The sequence below is a fragment of the Lygodium microphyllum genome, chromosome 26, assembly GCF_053477565.2.
Source record: "Lygodium microphyllum isolate KBCC chromosome 26, Lygodium_microphyllum_v1.1.10, whole genome shotgun sequence".
NCBI classification, from domain to species: Eukaryota; Viridiplantae; Streptophyta; class Polypodiopsida; order Schizaeales; family Lygodiaceae; genus Lygodium; species Lygodium microphyllum.
In genome coordinates, this window is record NC_141160.1 from 2424945 (window position 1) to 2447032 (window position 22088).

A 22088-nucleotide genomic window follows, 5' to 3' on the forward strand; every position below is an offset into this window, starting at 1 on the left:
GGAATCGTACCATTGTGGAGATGGCAAGATGCATGCTAAAGGGCAAGGGATTGCCTAACCATTTTTGGGCTGAAGCTGTTAATACTGCAGTCTACATTCTAAATCGGAGCTACACAAAGGCTCTCAAGGGAAAAACACCTCATGAGGCTTACATTGGTAAGAAACCATCTGTTTCACATTTCAGAATTTTTGGATGTGAATGTTATGCACATGTTCCAGATGAGAAGAGAAACAAGTTACAACCAAAAAGCAGAAAATGTATCTTCTTGGGTTATAGTGATGAGCAGAAGGCTTACAAGTTATATGACCAAGAGGCAAAGAAGATCATCGCGAGCCGTGATGTGGTGTTCAAGGAGGAGCCGCATACAGTGGAGGAGGAGAAGGCAAGGTCTTCCACTTTATCATCAAGCGAAGAAGTAGTCCACTATGAACCTGTCCCGAGAGCTATCCCTATCCTTAAGGAGGAGGAAGCATCATCTTCAGATGATGAGGAAAAAGTTCACCAACCTGACATCACCCCACCGGAAAAGCCATTGCCGCGCTGGGTGAAGCAGCTCTATGACCACAATAATCCTATGCCTGCATCTGTTGAGGAGAAGGCAGACGGACCAAGGAGGTCTCAGAGAATAGAGGAGCAAAGGAGGGCTTCTGCTCACATAGTCAACATGGCCTTGATGGTTGAGATTATGAGAGAAGTAAAGGAGCCAACTGACTTAGAAGAAGCACTTGCAGATCCATCATGGAAGGCTGCTATGCAGGCGGAGTATGACAGCATAATGAAGAATGACACTTGGGAGCTAGTGGATCGGCCAGCAAAGCGGAAGATTATTGGCACCAAGTGGATCTGGAAGGTAAAGTACAAGGCTGATGGTACCTTAGAAAAGTACAAAGCTAGACTGGTTGCCCAAGGATTTTCACAAGTTGAAGGGTTTGATTTTCAAGAGTCATTTGCCCCAACTGCCAGAATGACCACTATTCGCACGGTACTTGCAGTGGCTGCCCACAAGAAGTGGCCAGTGTACCAAATGGATGTTAAGTCAGCGTTCTTAAATGGTGACCTCAAGGAGGAGGTGTACGTGGCTCAGCCACCAGGGTTTGAGGCCCCCCATTCTGAGAACAAAGTGTGTAAACTGAAGAAGGCATTGTATGGGCTGAAACAAGCCCCCAGAGCATGGTACCAGCGGATAGATAGGTTCTTTTTAAACCTAAACTTCAAAAGATGTGCCTCAGATGCTAACTTGTATGTTTACAGGGATGGTAAAAAGTCTGTAGTGATTGTCCTATATGTGGACGACCTTCTTATTACAGGTGACTATGAAGATATGATCAACCAAACTCGAAAGGCTTTGAGTTTTGAGTTTGAAATGACAGACTTGGGCTTGCTGCACTATTGTTTGGGGATTGAAGTCTGGCAAGAGCCAGGAAAGATCTTCATCTCTCAGAAGAAGTATGCATGGGAGATCTTGAAGGCATTTGGTATGACCGAGTGCAAGGAGATAGCTACACCTATGGAGGTGAATGTAAAGTTATCCGTTGAGGATACATCAGCACTAGCAGACATTGGGAGGTATAGGAGGTTGGTCGGCAGTCTAATCTACTTGTGTAACACCAGACCAGATATCAGTTTTGCTGTTGGTGTTTTGAGCAGGTTCTCAAACAAACCTCATGAGAGTCATTGGAAGGCTGGGATGCGGGTGCTCAGATACTTGAAGAAAACTCTTGACTATGGTATCACATACAGTTTCGGAACTTATCTTGTGGGGAACTGTGACTCAGATTGGGCAGGAGACATTGATTCCAGGAAGTCAGTTTCTGGTTATTGTTTCTCTTTGGGTTCAGGAATTTTCTCTTGGATTAGTAAGAAGCAACCAACAGTGGCATTGTCTTCTACCGAAGCAGAGTACAAGGCAGCTTGTTTTGCTGCATGTGAGGCCGTATGGTTGAGAAGGATTCTATGGCATATGGGAGTGCAGGATGAAGAACCAACTGTGCTGAGATGTGACAATCAGAGTTGCATCGCCATTGCCAAAAATCCAGTGTTTCATGCACGCACCAAACATATAGAGATCCAGTATCACTATGTGCGTGATTTGATGGAGGATGGGATAGTGGAATTGGTCTACTGTCCAACAGAGGAGAATGGAGCAGATATCTTCACCAAAGCACTTACGAAGGATCTGCTTCAAGTTCATCTTCAGAGACTCGGCATTGGGCCGAGGAGATAGTTCACCTATGAGTGGACATTGAGGGGGGGTGTTAGATATGATCAATGCCCCACCCTCATTAGGTACTACCAATGATCCATGGTGCTCAAAGTTGTAAGGCCCCCATTATGAGGAGAAGCCAAGTGTGAGCCCGGACATTGGTGGAGTCCTGACTTGTATATCAGATGAGGTCTATGTGACCGGATGGCAAAAAGGTGACCATTGTGGGTCTAATCTTTGGGTTAGACGGAGTGGTTAAGCTGGTAGCAACTCGAGGCACATTGCATTGAGTTGCGTGGTAAGGGAGTTAAAAGGGGCCCCTATTGTGGGGTCCGGGGGCCGCGGAAGCGGCCCCTGGCTGGGGGGTCCCAGGGGGGCCAGCGGCCCCCCTGGCGGGGGTCCGGGGGCAGCGCCCCCGGCCCGATGGTAAAGGGAATATTCCCTGGAATATTCCCTGGCCGACTAGTGGAGGCTCATATGGTAGGTCGGTCAGTAGGCCGACCTAACGACCTTCGCGGGCTATAAAAGCTAAACCCCTTCGCAGCCATCTTACACTCATCTTTCACCCAGTCAGAGTTGTTGTTCCAGCTAGCCTTAAGCTCTTCACCTATCTTCTGTCTAGATCGCCATCTAAGCTTCACACAGTGGAAGCGCACGGGTGGACAGAGCCATCTTTGTATCAGTTGTTTGGAGTTAAAGAATTTTACTGATTCTCCTCTTATCTGTTGTGTACTCTCTATCTCTTTCTCAGATTCTGTTCGCTGCGCCGTGTAATATTTTACACGCTTTAGGGACTTGCCACTTAAAATCGTACTGATTGCCACCGCTGCCTTCAACGAAGTCTATTTTTCCCCTGAAATTCGTAATTTTTGGCTATTTTTAAGCACTTCTCGGCATCAAAAATCATTTGTCATTGGGGCTATTCTCTTATCCAAGTTTCAAATATGGAGACAATGAAAGAACGATAGTCTTCCCCCTCTCCATATTGAAATGCTCCAATACCTTCCCAATGTATTTCTTCTAAGATAATCATAGTATTTTTTGCATCAACCTAGCATAATGTGCATACTAAGAATGTGATCAACATCGGTAACTCCTTCATGTCAAAGATTTCATGCAAACTTTTCTTTCAATCATCCACATCCATGGCAAATTTTCCAACAATCAACATGTCTTCCACATAAAGGATCAAGATAATAAGTCCACCATTCTGATCCTTCCTAATATATAGGTAGTAATCAATCGTACTTCTAGTGTATCTGTGAGAGTGCATAAAGACATTAAACTTATTATGCCATTCCTTGGGAGGCTATTTCAAGCCCATATAAGCTCTTGCTCTTATGCAACTTCTATACCGATTGTTCCTCGTCTTCCCTCCACAACAAGCCCCTCAAGCTACTACATGTAAATGTTCTCATACAAGTTCCCATGTAAGAAAGAAATTTTAACATCCATTCGAACCAACTCCATATCCTTTTTGGCAACCAAACCAAAGATTGTATGAAGGTTGGTCATCTTAACTACTGGTGAGAAGATCTCATCAAAGTCAACCCCCTTTTCCTACTTAAATCCCTTGGACATCAAACTTGCCTTACATTAGATGGAGATACCTTCAACTTGTAGACCTACTTACATGGCAATGCATACTTTAGTTAAGGCAAAGAGACTAACTCCCATGTAGCATTCTTTTCCAAAGAATCCATCTTCAACTACATATCCCTCTCTAATCTATGATTGTCATCCCTAGTTAGGCCATCAACATAAAAGAAGGCTCACCTCAATATGTCACCATATTGATATAGTTTATAGATGGACTATATCTATTTGGTGATCTAGAAACCCTCATAGACCTATGTAAAATTAGCTCAATAGGAGCCTTTGGTTGTCCCACCTATCTATCCTATAAGACATGAGGTTGGTTATCCACCATCTTGTGGACTCCCACCTTAGAATGTGTTGGCTATCCAAGCTTTGCATTATGTGGAATAGGCTATACATTACTTATGTGTTGGCTAACCATCCTTCGAAAATAGTATGCTATGGATCACAATCATTTTAATGGGCTGCCTATGTATTTTATACTCATTGAAAATTACATCATGGGGCTAGATACTACCTTCTTTGACTCAAGATCCTACAAGAGATAACCCACTTGATTTGACTTTCTATAGCCAAGAAAAATGCAAATCTTGAACTTAGGATAAAGTTTACCTAAGTCCAAGAACATATAAGTGATCATAACTTGATCTCTTGCCAAATCATAACTCCTTTAGTATATTGCCATTGAATGTCTTGTTAGGAGATTTATTAATCAATTTCACTCTTTTCTTCACAACTTTAGCCCAAAATCCATTAGTGAGATCGACATTAGAGAGCATACTACGAACCCTTTCCTAAATGGTCATATTCATATTCTTAACTATATCATTTTGAGCAAGATTCTCAAGAACTATCAACTCTCACTTGATACCATGGCTTGCATAAAGTTTGTAAAGTCATGAGAGGTGTGCTCATCACCATTATGAATCCTTAAGCACTTAAGCTTTTTACCTAATAGATTCTTTGCAAATGCCAAGAAATTTCTCATCCAATACATCACTCTTGTGGCAAAGAGGATAAGCCAAAACCTCCCTTGTGTTATTATTTATAAAATTGACAAAGTAAAATACTCTATTTAATGAAATTGTGGACAGTGGCCCACACAAATCACCATGAACCAAATCAAGTCATTCTAGTCTTCTGCACCCACTACCTCTGTTATGTGACATTTTAGTTTTCTTTCTAAAAAGATAATGCTCACAAAAACCAAGATTTAAAAATTTTAGACAAGAAAAGTAGTTCAAATGGCACAAATCTTTCATTTTAATGACTAACATATGCCCCAAATGGTGATGCCATAAAGAAACAGATGGCTATCCATAGTGGCAATGACAATGTGGGAGCTTCTCACTCAACCGCCAAGACCCATGGACTGCTTATTGTTTCAAGTGTTTCAAGCCAAGTGCGATGACTACTTCTCACATAGCCATGAGCGCTTTTATACCTATGAGCATAGTGAGCATACCTTCATACCCAATTGATTTGCCTCCTCCTCAAGCTCTCGAGTAGCTCCACAATCCACGATGCAAGATCAAGCAAGCTTGATCCTCAAGCTCCAAGCTTCAAGCTCCATTATTGTGCGTGAGACAAAAGAAAAGAAAAGAAGAAAAGAAGGAGAGAGGAGAATATGGAGAGCTTCTCCACCATGGTCCCTCACCCTCACACACTCACACAATCACTCCCTCACACTCCCTCTCTCAAGCATAAGCAAGAACAACAAGAGGAAGAAGGAAAGAGCTAGTTTTGGTCACACACAAGAATGATCTTCTTTATTCACTTTTTGCTTTTTTATACATGCCCTACGCCTCTTTGGGCACTCATCCCTTTTTTACATGACTTGAAATTTTAGCCTAGGTTCTCTTTCCCTAATCCCTTTCTATTTACATAGTTTCTTCACCCATGCCTATCTACAATTATAAGTTGCACAGGAGGGAGCCTCGCGCTCTTTTACAAGGATTTAGGGTGCACTTCTATATTTAAAATAATACGCCTTTCCCCTTTTGCACTTGCCTTGGACTTTTGAGTTTTCTTCTTGCACTTTTGGCTTTTTTTCTCTTGTTTTTTCCATTGGGCCTCCTTTTTTCACTCTATCCTCTACGCCTTTTTAATTTTATTTTCTTTCTTTGTGCTTTCTTTGCACTGGGGTTAACGTTACATTAACATTACCCCCCTCCTAGCCGAGTGCCAATCCCATGGCACCTGTTGGGAGCTCGGGAGGGGCTCAAGCAGTTGAAGGTTTGCCATGTGGATCAATGAATGAGCTTTGGGAAGATTGGCTATGGAGAAGAAGCATAACAAAATGGATGAGAAGTTGTGGAGGCTGAGGATAGATTGAGTGGGTAAGGGGGGGCTATCGATGTCGGTGGTTGATCACGAGTTTTCGAATGTACCTGAAAAGGAAAATGAAGTGTCCTACCTAGGGGTGTGCCTACCTCACTATGCAGTGCATGGTGTTTATACCAATGAAATTGGGAGTTGGATCAAACTTTAGGCAATGAACCTTAGGCAAGCCCTGGTGTTGTTCCACACTTGAGGACCCAGTTCATGTACAAGGGGAGGTGTTGTGGGTGTGACTCAGGGAGACAATTTGTGGGAGCTCCCGAAGTGTGTCTTGCCCTTGATGTGTCCTAAGTATGTGAAGTAGGGGAAGGGGCTAGGGATATAATTGTCCCTAGGTGCAGTGTTTGTGGCACTCTGATGATACATGAGAATCCCATTTCACCCTTTTCTTGTAGTTCGTCTCTCTCTTTTCTTTTCCTTTTTTTCTTTTATTTTTCTCATTTTTTTACCACTTAATACATGGGAAGGGAGCATGCTAGCCGTCATCGTTATGCTCTTCACGGGCTACACTACAAGGGGGCCTAAGGGACTTGGTAAGGAAGGGTCTATTCTATAGGTAGCCCTTTATGATAATGCATATATTCAAAGGTATCATTGATAGGAAAGGGTGGTTGCACCTAGTCAACCAGCTATCATTCATATCTTCCAAGATGGCCATGCAAAAAGAAGCAGGAGCACGATCCTCATAGGCCATCGCGTAGCTATCAATACTTGCATTTAGATTAAAAAACAGTGATGGGAGTCGGGACTCTTCTATCATGGGCTTTTGTTTGAGCAAAATCCTAAGTACCCTAAGATAATTACATGTGGTATTAAAGGCGGGGTTAGACCAAGATGTGATTTGGTCGAGGAAGTGTATGATGGATGGGTGGATGTCCCACTCAGTGAAGATTAGACACTCCTCTAGGCTTTCTACATTCACATTGTAGATCCTTGGAAAGTCATACCTACCATGTATATCCGGGTTATAATCAACCCCTATTCTCCGTAGATATTGTATGTAGGTAGGGTCATTGTGCTCGTTTGGTATGATGCTACAAAAGACCATCCAAGCATCAAGGTTGGTGTCCCAGATACATTGCCGCCATTGTGATTGGGCTTTGTATCTCACTAATGGTCTTCTGAATCTCCCAAACCTTATCTTGCTAATAATCTACAGGCTCTCTCTACCACCTTGTGCGGTGTCTTCCTCTTTTCTCTATCCACCTAATCCCTAGTCTTTGAGCAAGCCCTGATCACTTGCTCCACCACCCTTAAAGATAGAACTATGTCTAAGGAAGGAGGGTAGTGGAAGGAGAACTCGAAGGGTCGGCTTTGGTTTTCCCATGCTCCCAAACAACCAATTCTTGGGCCCATTTAACAGGGTAGTAGTCATCTCTTTGTGGAATCTAGACCTTAGGAGCATGTTGCAGCCTAGCTTGGAGTTTCCTTTGTGCTAACTCCACATGCTCTCTCTACATGTGCTTTCTTTCCACAACCCTCTCAAGGGCGGCCTCCTTGCCTTCCTCTTTTGTTTTAGTTTGCACTTGATGCGTGGAGCTCGGCACTTGTGGTTGTTCTTCTTTGTCTTGGCCTTGCTCAAAGTCTCTATCCCTTCTTCACTTTTAGCGGTTCCATTGGGGCTGCAGTGGGTGGTTGAGCTAGTTATTCAGGCTTGCCAATCCCTAATTCTTCTAGCTCCCTCATTGAGAGTTAAGCCTACCTCAGATAATGTTATTGTTGATATGTGCTTAGGTTGGTGCTCTCTTTTGGCACTCTTTCATGGAGGCCATATCTCAAGGCTCATCTTGTAAGTTCTAGCTTCTCTGTAGCCCTTCCATAGTATCTTCAACCTCATCTTGGTTCACATGCAAGATTGTGCTCAAAAAGGCCTATTATTGGACCTCAAGACATGCCTCCATTACTTCTGCCCTTGCAAGTGCCATGATTTGTTCACCTTTTTCCAAGGCAAGGCATACAGCAAGGTGTCTTACTCTTCCAACAGCCTATTCCTCCCACACCCTGGCCTTTGCGCTCCTCTCTATGCTCAAATTTTGGCCGTGAGACAGCATCATGACCATACATTCTTGCTCTTTCCAAATTTCGAGTATTTCCTCTTTCTACTACTTGAGGCAATTCAATTGGTCTGCTAGTCATTCTCGCTCTAAAAGGGCCATCTTAAGTTGGTTTTCCATTTCTGTCAATTTTTTGGTTGCTGCCATTTGTCTTGTTGTGCCTTAGTCTCACACATTTCCTTGAGCAGCTCTTCCTCTTGTTGTTTCTCCTTTCTGCACTCTATGTAGGCTTGGGTCCTAACCCTTTTTGGATCCTCAATGAGCTCTCTTTGATCCTCTTCATCTGGTCAAGGTACTCTTGCATCTACTCGTTCTACTATTGCAAGAGAACCGAAAAGTCCTCCAGCATCACCTATTCTCCTCTTTCCTTGCCATGGGGCTCTTTTGTGACTTTCTCCTATGTTTTCTCTTCTATTGCTTGTCTGGCTTCCAGCTCTTTCCTGAAATCACTTATCTAACTTTGTTGGGTGGATATTTGGCATGTTTTTTTGAGTTGGTAGGCCGAGAATGTTTCATTTTTAGTTTTCAACTCTACCAGTGTTGCCGTCCTCTCTTCTTTTATTCTTTCCAACTGGCCTAGTAGATCCTAGATGTACTCATTGTACTACATCGACCCTAGCATGGCGGAGGGTATGGACATGGTCAAGGCTTCTACCCTCACCTTCTTTAGGTCCTTCCTAGATTCAGTGTCCACAGTGGCAAGCCTATTTGTTCTTGGTTGGGGCTCCTCCACTAGGTGCTGGTCCAAGCTACTACATCCTGTTGACTAGGTATATACCGAAGCCGTCACATTGCTTTGGTCCATTGTTGCATCCATGGTTTCTTGGGTGGTGGTAGAGGTGGAAACCATGATGGGTGGGGGTGGATCTAATGGGGCCTTCCGTTTGCCTTCCTTCATGGGTCCTCTAGCTACTTCTGCTACTTCAAGATGCTAGTTCCTAGTGCATCATCTAGGCTCCTTCTAGCCAGCTCTTCTGTGCGAGAGGGTTTCTTGACCAACTGCTCGATGTTGAGAGCCATCTAGTCATCCTCTTCCCTCCTTAGTCTTTCCTCCTCCTCTTGTCACCTCTTCCTTTGTTCTTCCTCCATTCTTCGAGATTCTTCTTTTGCCTTTTGTAGGCATTCCTCCTCTTCTTCCTACCTCTTCTTCTTGCTTGGAATTTTCAACTAGATTTTCTTCTCCTCCACCTACCTTGATGATGGGACCGAACAACCCTCCCCATCTTTCTCACTCATGGTCCTTTCACTAGACCCCTCCTTACTACTAAGCTTGAGCTCCCTTCTTTCTTGAGGCTCACTTTGCCTTCTCTTTCTTAGGCTTGCTTGCGTCTTCATTTCCCACCTTTATTACTTTTGGAGATGTTGATGGGCTTTTTGGGACTGGGGAGAGCTGCTGCTCTTGGATGGGAAATCTCTCTAGAGTGTCCCCTACTTCTTCTTCCTTGTCCAACTCTCCCACGAATGATGGTGGTCAACACCCTTCCAAACTCTATCAGGGATGCTTTTGATGCAAGTGTGCCGACTCAGTTGTGGTGGTCAGTGACTCACCTTCTACAAGTCTTTGGCTCAATGGCAATGCCTTGGTTGATGATTCAATCATTTTGCAAATGAAAGTATTCACATTTACTTCATCTAGGGCCCCTATTGTGATACTTTCTAGTATCGGAACTTAGATCCGAGCCATGAGGGTGTTGCATCGGTGATGACTGGAGAATAGGGCGTGCACCATCTTGGCCTACAACTAGACTGCAAGGTTAGGGATGTCTACTAGGCTGATCCCATCATTGGTGTGCACATTTTTCTTCAGCATTTTATAAACATCCCTCTTCTATCTCTTCCCCTGTGTGTTGGCCAACCCTAAGGCCTTCTCCACTATCTCAAGGCTAAGCACAGCCTCTATCCTTTTGGGGGAACATTACTTCTTGAAAATTAAATTGCCATTGTTCTTCCTTGCATCGAAAGTTCTCAGGAATTCCATGCACCTACCATGGTCAATATTTTGGCCAACCTTCTCTATGTATTTGTGGAGATTACAATGGTCGACTATTTGTCTCACATCACCTTCATCGTTCACCAACTCTCCCAAATTGTTGACACTGTGGTACTTTAGCTTGTTGTAGACTTGCACTTCAATGGCCAAATTCCTCTTGGAACGGAAGTTGGCTTGCCATCTCGAGTTCCTGTTATGATACAACAAGTTACAATTAGCTCATTTGAGAGTACCTTTTGTGAAAAGAACAAGTTTAAGAGCAAACATTATGGAATGGTGCGATATTACAGTGAGGAATGGAAACCTTTTATGCTCCAAGCAATCCACACATTCCAAGCGTGAATTCCATGAAAAAGTTTTTTCAAGTATGAGTTTCCTTTATTCATCCTTTATGCTTGTGAACCTGTTTTGCTTGTGAAGTTTTGAAGTTCAAGTCATATTTTCTTTTCCACCTTACCCTCTCCTCCTCGAGAATGATGAAAATCCTTCATATGATTGGAGGATGAAAGGTTAAGGGCATGAAGCACTTGCTTGTTGTGCTTTATTTCTTCATGAGCCAAGCATAGAACTGTGGTTATACTCTAAGTGGGCATGACGGTCCATGTTTCGAAACCTAATGTTTATGTGTGTAATGTAGGTCAGGACATCGGTTATGAAGTCTCCAGAGTTTATCTTGCTCTATGACGTGCAATTCTTCCTCAGCCCCAGGATCCAATCCAAATAGGGATAGGCCATAACATGTTCCTCTAAAGTTCATTTGCATGTGATGGAAAATACTTTGAATGAGGTAGAAGCCACATAGGTTGGATCGTACTCATAGGTTTTGATTGTGCATCTTTACTCGACATTGGTCATAATTTAGCATCCCTCTTGTTCCCATTGGAGACGTAGAGTGTACCATTTACGTAGAAAGGAAAAGTCAGACTTGGTTAAATGTTTCAACTCTTCTAGTTCTTGAGTTGTTACAGAGGCTTTGCTATTACTATAGGAGGTGAGCAATCACTGTTTGAAAGCTTGGTCTTGAGAAATTTTGTTGGCAATCAAGGCCTCAACCAACTCAAGAATCTTGAACACAAACTCATATTCCTCCCACAAGTGCATGGCAAGGTGCATACTTCCATTGCTAACGGCTCATCGAGGAGGCCTAAATCCAATTGTTTTTAGCTTTTAGCAAATGCAGTGAAGGTAACGTCCAAGCATTTGATGCAGGTGGTGAGGTCATCCCCCGTATTCGCAGCGAGGTTATCTGAGGCCAAAGTAAGGATGGATCTTCACTTATAGGAGGGTCTAAGGCCTATGGGAGGTTGGGGTTTAGTTGAGCTAGATAAATCCACTACCGATGCCTACCTCTCCTTGGCTGTTCAATGTGGTGTTTGTCTGCCCTTTTGTGCAACGGATTGGTCTTTCAACTCAATTGATGCACTACTCGCTACTTGTGGAGGAATTGGAACATCAAAAGTGTCAAGTTGAGTCAGTTCATGGCTACAGCAACAACTAACTGTGATTTTGGTCAATAGACTTGTTGGGATTTGATGGGTTTGGTTCCTTTTGGGGTAGTTTGTTTTTCATACCTAGCTAGCTTACAATCGTGTGGAGATGGCTTGGAAAGAGGTGTGGCTAAGGGACACTTGTGGTAGTCATGGTCTTGGGTAACCAAATCCAAGTGTTATCTTTGTAGTAGCCTTGAGTGCACAATATGGCTTTGGGCACCCATCATGTCTTAACCATTCATCAGCTCCTATAGTGCTAGATTTTTCTCTTAGTCCTAGGGCCTAAGGTTTTAGGATTATGAGTTCATGCAGATTGGCTATTAGGTGACTGTGATTGTTGTTTTGGGTATCCATCTGAGTTGTTGCTAATAGCTTTGGGTGCAGTTGCTAATGGTTGTGGCGGGGGTTAATTGGTTTGCAGTGGGTCAAGATAAGTTGTGACCCCCCTCCTTAGGCTTGGCCTTAAGTTGCTCTACTGATGGTGTTGCGGTCTTAGATGAAGCTACACTACCCTTGCTGAAAGCCATCACTAATTGAACATTACCAATGCCAGGGTGAATGTGCTAGGAGTCGTAGTCGATATTGCAGTGTGCTTGCTTATTGAATGCACATCCTAGCAGCAATTCCTTACTAGTAGCTCGGGTGTTACGCATCACATAGAAGATCATTGGTAGGCTTCTAGTCTCGATAGAGACTACCACCTTATACTTTCCCAACATGAATAAGGCTACCCCCTAAACAAAATAAGTTTTGTGTTAATAGGTAGGAATTGGGGTTGACCAATGAGGGTCCAATGATCGTGCGTGTAAGGATATTACAATCATCTCCCTCATTAATGAGTGCATCAAAGGCATATGTCTTGTGACCAATGACCAATATGTGCAACTACGCAGGTGCCACTACTTCCTCATCCTCTTCCTCAATCTCGATGAAGGTGGCTATTCTTATGTTTACATACAGGTTCAACATTGGAGGCTCATGTAGTGGATGCACTGGAGGGTAGTGCTTCTTGAGGTGGCTGCCATTAAAGAAGGCTATGCTCTCCCCCTCTAGAGTCTTGAGCTCTACATTGTCAGTTTAACTAATGTTGCAGACCTTGAAAGGTCCCAATCCCATGAACTTCATCTTTTGCTTATGGCCTTTCACTAAATACAGGAGCACTAGGTCACCTTGCTCGAAGTCACATTGTTTGACATGCTTGTCAAACTAGCCCATTGCATCTTGCCTTATTGCAGATAAGCACATGAGTTGCTAGGATTCAAGTTCAAAGAGGCGTTCTAACTCCACCAGGCATTCCATCCATGTTTCCTTGCCATCCCATCTTTCTTGTAATACCACTCACAGGCTTAGAATGAAGAATTCCAATGGCAGGATTGCTTCAGTCCCATAGGTTAGCTTGAATGGTGTTTTCCCTATAACCATCTTTTGTAAGCTTATCCTATAGTCCCATAACATTGCCATGAGCTTATTGTCCCAGTTTTCATGTGAGGTGGATACTACCTTAGTCGTGACATTTACTAGAATCTTATTTGTAGATTCTACCTTACCATTAGCTTGAGGGTAATATGGTGAGGATTTCCTATGGATGATTAAGAAGGTGGATAACAAATGGGCAATCACTTCATTGGTGAAGTGTGTGCCTTGATCACTAACTATTTTGATGGGGAAACTGAATCATGAGATCACCTAATCCCAAAGGAACTTAGCCATGGTCTTGACGTTGTTCTTTCTAGTGGCCCGAGCCTCAACCCATTTTGTGAGATAGTCCATTGCTACAATTATGTATTTTGCATGTGAGTACTATGTTGCAGGACTAATCAGCCCAATGAAGTTGATTCCCCACTTTTCAAATGGTTGTTGTGCTATCACCGAGGTCAATTCCATCTTGTCCTTTTAGATGGGGACTTTAGTTATCTGGCACTCCATCGCAATGCTTCACAAACTTAGTTGCATCATGGAATAGGGTGGGCCATCACAATAGCTAAGATTATAACACCTTGCATGCCATAGTGTCTATGTTAAAGTGACCACAAACAATTCCACCATGCGCTTCAAGTACATCATGCATCTTGTGCTCACACATGCATCTTCATAATAACCCATCCTATCCTAGTCTATAAAGCTGGTCTGCTATCAACTGATGGGGCTGAAACTTGAGGATAATTTGCTTTAGCCTAGCCTTCTCTATGGGTCTCTTAAAAAATCATGCTCTAGATTTTGGACTATGTCATCTGCCCAATACTATGTTAGATTGGCTATGAAAAAATCTCTCTCAATGGATACTCCAAAAAGGTGTGATCTAGTAGGTTTTCTATTATGCCCTAGTTAGTAGCTTCTCCTTGGGCATGTAGGACATATGGTCTACCATGTAGTGCTATTTACCCTTGTGCACAACCACAAAGAAGTCAAACTCTAGTAGCAAAAGTAACGAACTAGCTATGCGTCCTGTAGCACAAGGTTTGTTGACTAAATAAAGCAAAGCTTGATGGTCAAAGAAGGTGAAGGACATAGCCAAAAGATAATGATGGAACTTCTTCACAATGAACACCATAGCTCTCTCTATTGTGGAGTAGTTCATTTCCGTATCTGTGAATTTTCTTGCTAGCAACGCTTACAAGATAATCAAGATTATGCTCACCAAGTTGGCACAAAACTGCTCCATGACAAACTTTGATACATCAATGTGCATGTGGAATGTTATGTTCCAATTTGGGGCTTGTAGGATTGGTGGGGTTGTAAGACCCTTCTTTAGTTCCTTATAAGTGCATTGGCATCCCTTGGTCCACTATTCAAATATGATCAACAATATGTATAGGGGTCTAGCAATCAATGTATAGTTTAAAATGAATCGCCAATAGCTGTGTGTCCCAAAAAGCATTGAACTCCCTTATAGTTCATGGGTGGTGGTAAATCGACAATGACCCTAACTTTGGATAAGTCTATGGTAATGCCATTCTTAGACACCATGTGCCCTAGGATACATCTGTGTTTTACCCAAAACTAGCACTTTAGGTGGTTCAAGGAAATATGTATAGCCTACATGGCCCAAAGACTGTGTGAGTTTTATCTAGTGGACACATACATCATCAGCAAATACCTCCAATTCTTGCCTAAGCATGTCTTTGAAGATGTTGCACATGTGGTGTTGAAAGGTAACCGGTGTGTTAGTTAGCCCAAATAGCATGTCTACGTAGCCAAACATGGCCTGTTCGGTCATGAATGCTCTCTTATGTCTGTCATTAGGGTGTACTTGCACATGGTTGTAGCATGAGAAGCCATCCAAAAAACTATAGGCTTCCTTCCCTACTACTCTTTTGAGCATGTGCTCCATGTAGGGTAGTGGATAGTTGTCCCTCTTCATTGCAACATTAACCTTTTTATAATTCATGCACACTCAAATCTTTTCGCTTTTTTTTTAAACAACTATTGTAGGTGACACCTAGTCAGTGTACTCAATCTCATAGATGAATCCAGCCTTCAATAGCTTATCTATCTGCTCCTTTGTGCATGCTTCGGATTCATTGGGTAGGGTCACTACTTGACTGGTGCTGCATTAGGAGTCATGGGAATGTTAACAACCCTTGGATCTACTTCTTTTAACAAACATATCTATGTACTCTTGTAGGAGAGAAATGAGATTAACCTCCTCTTTTTGAATTAGGTCCTCGACTATGAATACGAGTCAAAGCTTTTCACCTTACCTTGCTAAGTTGGCTTCCTTGACCTTGGTGGGCCCCTCTATTGATTTGCTTGCATGTCCTTACCTCTTAGCTCCTAGCAAGATCACCACTCTCTCATCTCTGTTAAACTTTGTGAACCACTTCGATAGATCTTGGGGCTTCCTTTGCTCTTCAACTTCTAACCTCTTTGATTGCTTCCTCTTTTCCTCTCTCAACCACCTATGTCCTTAGGTAGAGTAGTAGGTCCCCTTTGGTGCGTTTGGTCTTAGGTGATCGGGATTGCTCTCTAAGCTCACTTCCGATTCAAAGTTAAACTCACAACCCTAGCTGGAATGAGTTTCCCCTGGTGGTCACGGTTTTGAGGCAGATTTAGTTCTAAAGAATGATCCCATACTTGGTTGAACTAATCCAGCTTGCTCATAATCCATTACATTTAGGTGGTCCAACCAAGTATGGCCAACCAAGTATGGTCGCATTCTATCCTGATGACTCCTCTTTCAATCCTAAAGTCATTGGCTTTGTGGCTTGGAGTCTACTCATATATGTTCGATCACTTGGCCGTCCATACCATACTCTATCGTATCAGCCTATTCCTCACTTTCCTCATTTGAAGAGTAGTAGTCTTCATACTCATCATCTGAATCATCATATTCTAACTACTTCTCATCTCTTAGGCTTCTGCTCCTCTCAGTCTTTTTCTCGTCTGTGATTAGTGCTCAATTGTACAATAGGTTCAAGTCGTGTACTTTGGTCCATTGCCACTTTGGCTCATTCATGAGGTCCTTAAGAGGTTTCAAGTTAGTAGCTAGGTTTCTAGCTAGCTCTTTTGTCAAGTATTCAAGAATACCCTAGAGTTCAAGTTTGTTGGATGGGACATGGAAGGGGATAGGTGTTGGTCAAAAGCTCTTGGCCACCATGCAGAGTGGTACTGATGGTGGGGCCCTACTCTTCGGCCACCAGAGCTAAGATGGTGTAACTTTGTGGGACTCACCATCTACCTTAACAACCTGCTTATAATCCTCCTCTTCATCTGAGAATGGTAGATCGATGGTGGCTAGTACATGCATCCAATCTCGCTTGTCCTCAAGGCAAGGGATATACTTTGTTAGTGGCCCATAGGAAGTACTGACTTGTGAGTCTCCTTTCAAAATAATAGAGATGGCATCTAGGTCGACCAGCGTGGTCTTCCAGGTATCCATCTTGACTCTCACCATTTCCGATCTATTGCCTAAGAACATTAGACCATTGCCCCAGTCTTCTATCACTTGTGCATTTCGCATCCAAGGTTGGTCTAGCAAGATGTTGTAGTCCACTCCCTTCATAACTATGAAATTCACTCAAAATTGGACTCCCGCTATCTTCAAGGGCCAATATTTTAGCACTCCAAATGGTTTGACCTTCATTCTCTTAGCTAATGTGACATTAAACCTAGCGGTCTCCACAGGAGGGTTACCCCAAGCCTGCAGGATTGTATGGCTGAGCACACTGACTCCCCTCATATATCTATAATTTCCTTCCTTGTAGCATCTCCTAATGTGTTGATAGGCAAGATTGTGTGCATCTCTGTGCCTTCCCAAAAAGCATTTACATACAAAGACTTAGGCACTAAGTTCAAGTTAAGCTTGGTATGTGCATTATTATGTCATGGCCAGGCAAGTCGGTCACTCCAAGCTCGTTAGATCGTTCTACACACTCCTTCAACCTTTGCCATAGCATTGGGTTCTGCATAAGTAGCTCTCCCAAAGGTAGGGTCACAAGGGGGCTGATATCAATGTCATGAGCAAGTTGCCAATCACTTGCTTTTTGTTAGGCTCTACCCTCTTTTCTTAGTGATCCCAGTCGACAGTCTGCCTAGGCTTTGTCTATGCAGTGCCACGTGGGGTGTGGATGCATCTCTCAATCTTAGATGCATGGGCAAGATTGGTGTACTTACACTAGAGAGCTCATCGATCACGTCTTCCATTATGGGTGCAGATTGACACTGAGGGTGTGTCTTTGGGCTTACTGACTGCCTTAGTGGCTTGCTTGTATTCCTCATTATCCGAGAATGTCAGATCAATTGTGGCTAGCACATGCATCCAATCTCCCTCATCCTCAGGGCAAGGGATATACTTAGTCAGTGGCCTGTAAGATTTTCTCATCTGAGCATTGCCCTTGAGCATAGTTGAGATGGTGTCTAGGCCGGGCCGACTAGTGTAGTCTTCCAAGTATCCATCTCCACTCTTATTGGTTCTGTTTGATTGCCTAGGAAGATTAGACCATTAGCCCAGGCTTCTATGACTTGTGTGTTGCACATCTAGGGTCTACCTAACAAGATATCGTAGTCCACTCCTTTCATGACTATAAAGTCCACAAAGAACTGGACTCTTGTGATCTTCAATGGCCAATTTCTTAGTACTCCAGATGGCTTCACTTTCATTCTGTTAGCTAGTGTGACATTGAGCCTAGCATCCTCAATAGGTGGGTTACCCCAAGCTTGGAGTACTGCGTGGCTAAGTACACTGACTCATGCCCCCATGTCTACAATCCCTTTCCTCGTGGTATCACCTAGAGCAAGGACCAGTAAGAATGCGTATATTTCACTACCTTCCCAAAAAGCATCAACATGCAAAGGCTTGGGTACTGAGTGCAGCATCAGGCTCGATATTTGCATTTCCATGTCGTGGTCTTGCAAGTTAGCAGGCAACTTGCTCCATCGATCCTTCCATCCATTGCTTTAGCTCCTTCCAGACAGATGCCGCCTAAGCAAATCTCCTAGGCTCAGAGTTATAGGGGTGGTCACTAGCATTGTGAGAAGATTGCTAGCCGCTTGCTTATCTCCTAATTATGTGCTTCTTGGCCAATGCACTTGATTGATATGTTAGCCCATGGCATTCAAGCCCTTTTTAGGCATTCAAGCCCTGTTTAGGTGGCACGATTGAGGTGCAGACGTGTCTCTTAGTCATGTGGGCGAGATTGTGTGCTCATGCTAGAGAGATCATTGATCTAATCCTCAAAAATGGGCTTAGCATCCTTTAGGTGCTCCTTGGCTTCTCTCACCCACTCCTTGATCTTTTCAATGACTGTGAGTTGGCGGTTTGGGTTGGGGTGATCCCCTACCTTAGCACTCCCTTTCTCAAAAATCTTTGCTTTGTAGGTTTGAGTTTCTCACCAAGGCCTTGTAAAGCTCTTTGCTTTGGATTCCACTTATGAACACGGTGGAGACCACTCGTTTGCTAGGTCGCTCTACGGCTAGGATTCTCTTCAAGAGATTCCACACATGGGTGGCGTAGTCTTGGATATCCTCCTTGTCCTTCTAATTGACATTCATCAATCTAACAATGAGGTTGTTAGAGTATCCCACCTCAGAGAATCTCTTGATGAATAGACTCTTGAGGGTATTAAAGTCATTGTGTTCGTCGGCATTTTCTAAACTAGTGTACCACATCCATCCTTTGTCTCCCAGGCAAAGTCCAAAATCTTGTGAGCATTGAGCGACATCTATGAGGCCATTAGCCTCGCAGACCTGCTTGAACTGCTCTACAAAATTGTATGGATTGTTGCTCGTGTCTAGTTGTTTTGCAACTACGGGGATCCTCGACTGGCTTTGGAGCCCTGGGTAAGTCCTAATCCTGCAAAGCAACAATGTTGCTAGTGATGTCGCACTTTGCTCTGCCAAGGTGTTGTCTATTAGTTGTTTCATGAAGAGAAGGTCTCTCAATCAGTGTCAAGTCTACCTCTAGCGCTCTTTCCCTCTCTATGTTTGGTCCTGTCTAGTTTCTATTTGCTAAGGCTAGCACGCACTAGACCTCTCACATTTCAATGTCCTGCCACAATCTCCTAGTCTGCTGCTGCTGGTTGTATGCCGCCATGCTCTAGAAGGTCTTTTGCACCAGCTTTATTTCCTCCTTGAGGTCCACTATGATGTCTTTTAATGGTCTGCCATGGTGATCTACTCTAGTTTGTGCGTCATATTCATTCACCATTTGCTGGATTTGAACCGAGAAATCTCCCAGGTCAAGCTCTTCATTTTCACGGTTTACACTAGGCTTTGCCATATGTGCAGTTTCCTGCTTCACTAAATTGTCAATGAGGTCGATCAAGTCAAGTATCATCGCACTCCCAATGGTGTTGCTCCCTCGATGTGTCTAGCTTTTCGTGTTGTGTCTGTCACTTGGACCTACCAATCGGGGTTACTTGATCCCCCATCTAGGTTTGAGGGTCATCTCCTATTGGTGGGTTTGTTCTATTGATTAAGTCTGAGCGTGTTCTTTTTTTAAAAATTTATAGACAATCCTCAATTTACATCCACTCAGGGTATGTGTTATGCCCTTTTTCATGCACTACGCGAAATCGGGCTTTCAATTTTTCTAAGTGTATTTCAAGTGTTGAAAACAATGTGGGTGTAAACATAAGATAGTGACTACAACTTCCATACTCCGGTCTAAGTTCTCAGAAGAATAGGGTTTTATATTCAGTCATCGGCCACTCTCTCTGGTCTCTAGGGTTTGCGCTACTCTACTTAGCTCAATCAAGGTCAAATGGGGGTATGGGGGTTAGTTTAAGGTTTTTAAAGGGACTAAGAGTTGATGTGACTGTCAATGATCATGTCTAGCCGCCCTACAGCAATTTCTAAGGTCGACTACAATTTCTAAGGTCGATTGCACCTATAAGGCTTTCGGAGCCTTCTTGGGTTGTGGGAGGTGTTCTGCCTTGCCCGGGATGTGCTAGATTTGTCACTCTCTCTTGTCACAACTTTGGTCCGATTTGATAGTGTCTGATTCCGCAACATTGGATCCTCAAAATCAAATGTCTTATTTTTTAGTGTTTGATTCCCATGTGTCTGATTCAAACTAGTCTGATAGTTCTACATTTGATTTAGACTGGTTCGAGTGGCCAATAATCTAATTCTCATTTGTTTGATTCAAGTCTATCCGATTCCCCAATGGTCTGATTTTAAGTGTCCAATTTGCATGAGTCTAATCATCCGAGTGCCCAGTTGTCCGAATTGGATGGGTCACATGTCCGATCGGACAGTCTGAGTAGTGTCCTAGTGATCCGATTTTCCAAAATCGGACCATCTAAGTATGCTGTGTTCGATCATCCAAATGGGTAGAATTGGATTGTCCAATTGTCCGGATCTCTCTCTCTCTCTCTCTCTCTCTCTCTCTCTCTCTCTCTCTCTCTCTCTCTCTCTCTCTCTCTCTCTCTCTCTCTCTCTCTCTCTCTCTCTCTCTCTCTCTCTCTCTCTCTCTCTCTCTCTCTCTCTCTCTCTCTCTCTCTCTCTCTCTCTCTCTCTCTCTCTCTCTCTCTCTCTCTCTATGCAAAATCTAAAAGTGAGCCTTCAATCCCTTTCCTTGGGTCTTAAACCCTTGTTCTAATGCCCAAGTGCTGCCTCGTTAGTGCTCATGCCTTGTCAATGGATTGCAAGCCCATTTTCCTCTTGTCTTTGCCCTATTTTGGGCATGTTTACAATAAAAACCCTAAAACAATTCGCTTCGATTTCTTGGTTCTATCCTACTCTAAATGCAACAAAAATCAAAACCTAAATACTGAAATGATTTGTCCTACTCGTCTACTCATCAAAAAACCAAAATACTTGTTTTGAAGATTAAAAATCCCAAATGTTCTACCTATCTTAAGCACTAGGTTTAGGGATGTAACCCTACTTCAATGCTCGATTTGAGACAAGCAAGTGCTTAAGGTTAAATCCATTGGTCGGCACAACGGAACCAAAATGTAGTGGGAGCTCACGCTCAACTGCCAAGACCCATGGACCACTTATTGCTTCAAGCATTTCAAGCTAGCACAAATGTCTATCTCTCACCTAGCCAATGCACCTTCAATCCTATGGGGGTGTAGTGAGCTTACCTTGATTCTCAAATGAGTAGCATCCTTCCTCAAGCAAGCTGGTAGCTCCATGATTCGAGATACAAGCTCAAGCAACCTCAAGTCTCCTCCTTTGAGCTCCATCCTCCATAGCCGCGTGTGTGAGACAAGAGAAGAGAAGAAGAAGAAGAAGAAGAAGAAGAAGAAGAAGAAGAAGAAGAAGAAGAAGAAGAAGAAGAAGAAGAAGAAGAAGAAGAAGAGAGGAGATGATGGAGAGCTTCTTCTCCAAGATCCCTCACCCTCACACACTCACTCCCTCACACTCGCTCTCTCAAGCACACATAAGCAAGCAAGAAAGAGGGAACAAGACACCACTTTTGCCACACACCAAAGAATGAGCTCCTCATTTACTTTTTGAGTTTATATAAAAAACCCTAAATCCCTTGGCCACACATCCCCTCTTTTTTAACATGACCGGGCATCTTGCCAAGGTCCTCTTTCTCTGTTCCCTTCTAGTTGCCTTATCCCTTCACCTATGCCCGTTTAGACTTTACAACTTGCACAAGAGGAAGCTTGGTGCTCTTATAAAATGAACTACATTGTGCCCTGAACTTTCCTTGCGAGACCCTCGGAGGTTCTCCATGATCATTGAGAGAGCGTCCTTTATTCTTGAGAGAGCCTCCTTGATCCTTAGGAGGACCTCCTTGATCCTTAGGAGGACCCCCTTCATCCTTGAGAGGACCTCCTTCATCTTTGAGAGAGCCTTTGCTAGAATATTCGGTGCTCTCCCACATTTTTTATGAGCTTGCCTTCTCCTCCACTTTTCCTACTTGGGAAAAATAAGCTTCTTCATTCACTTTTTGACTTGGGCTTCCTTGGTCTTCCTCTGCTTCTTTTTGGATGCATGGTCCATTTCCATGACA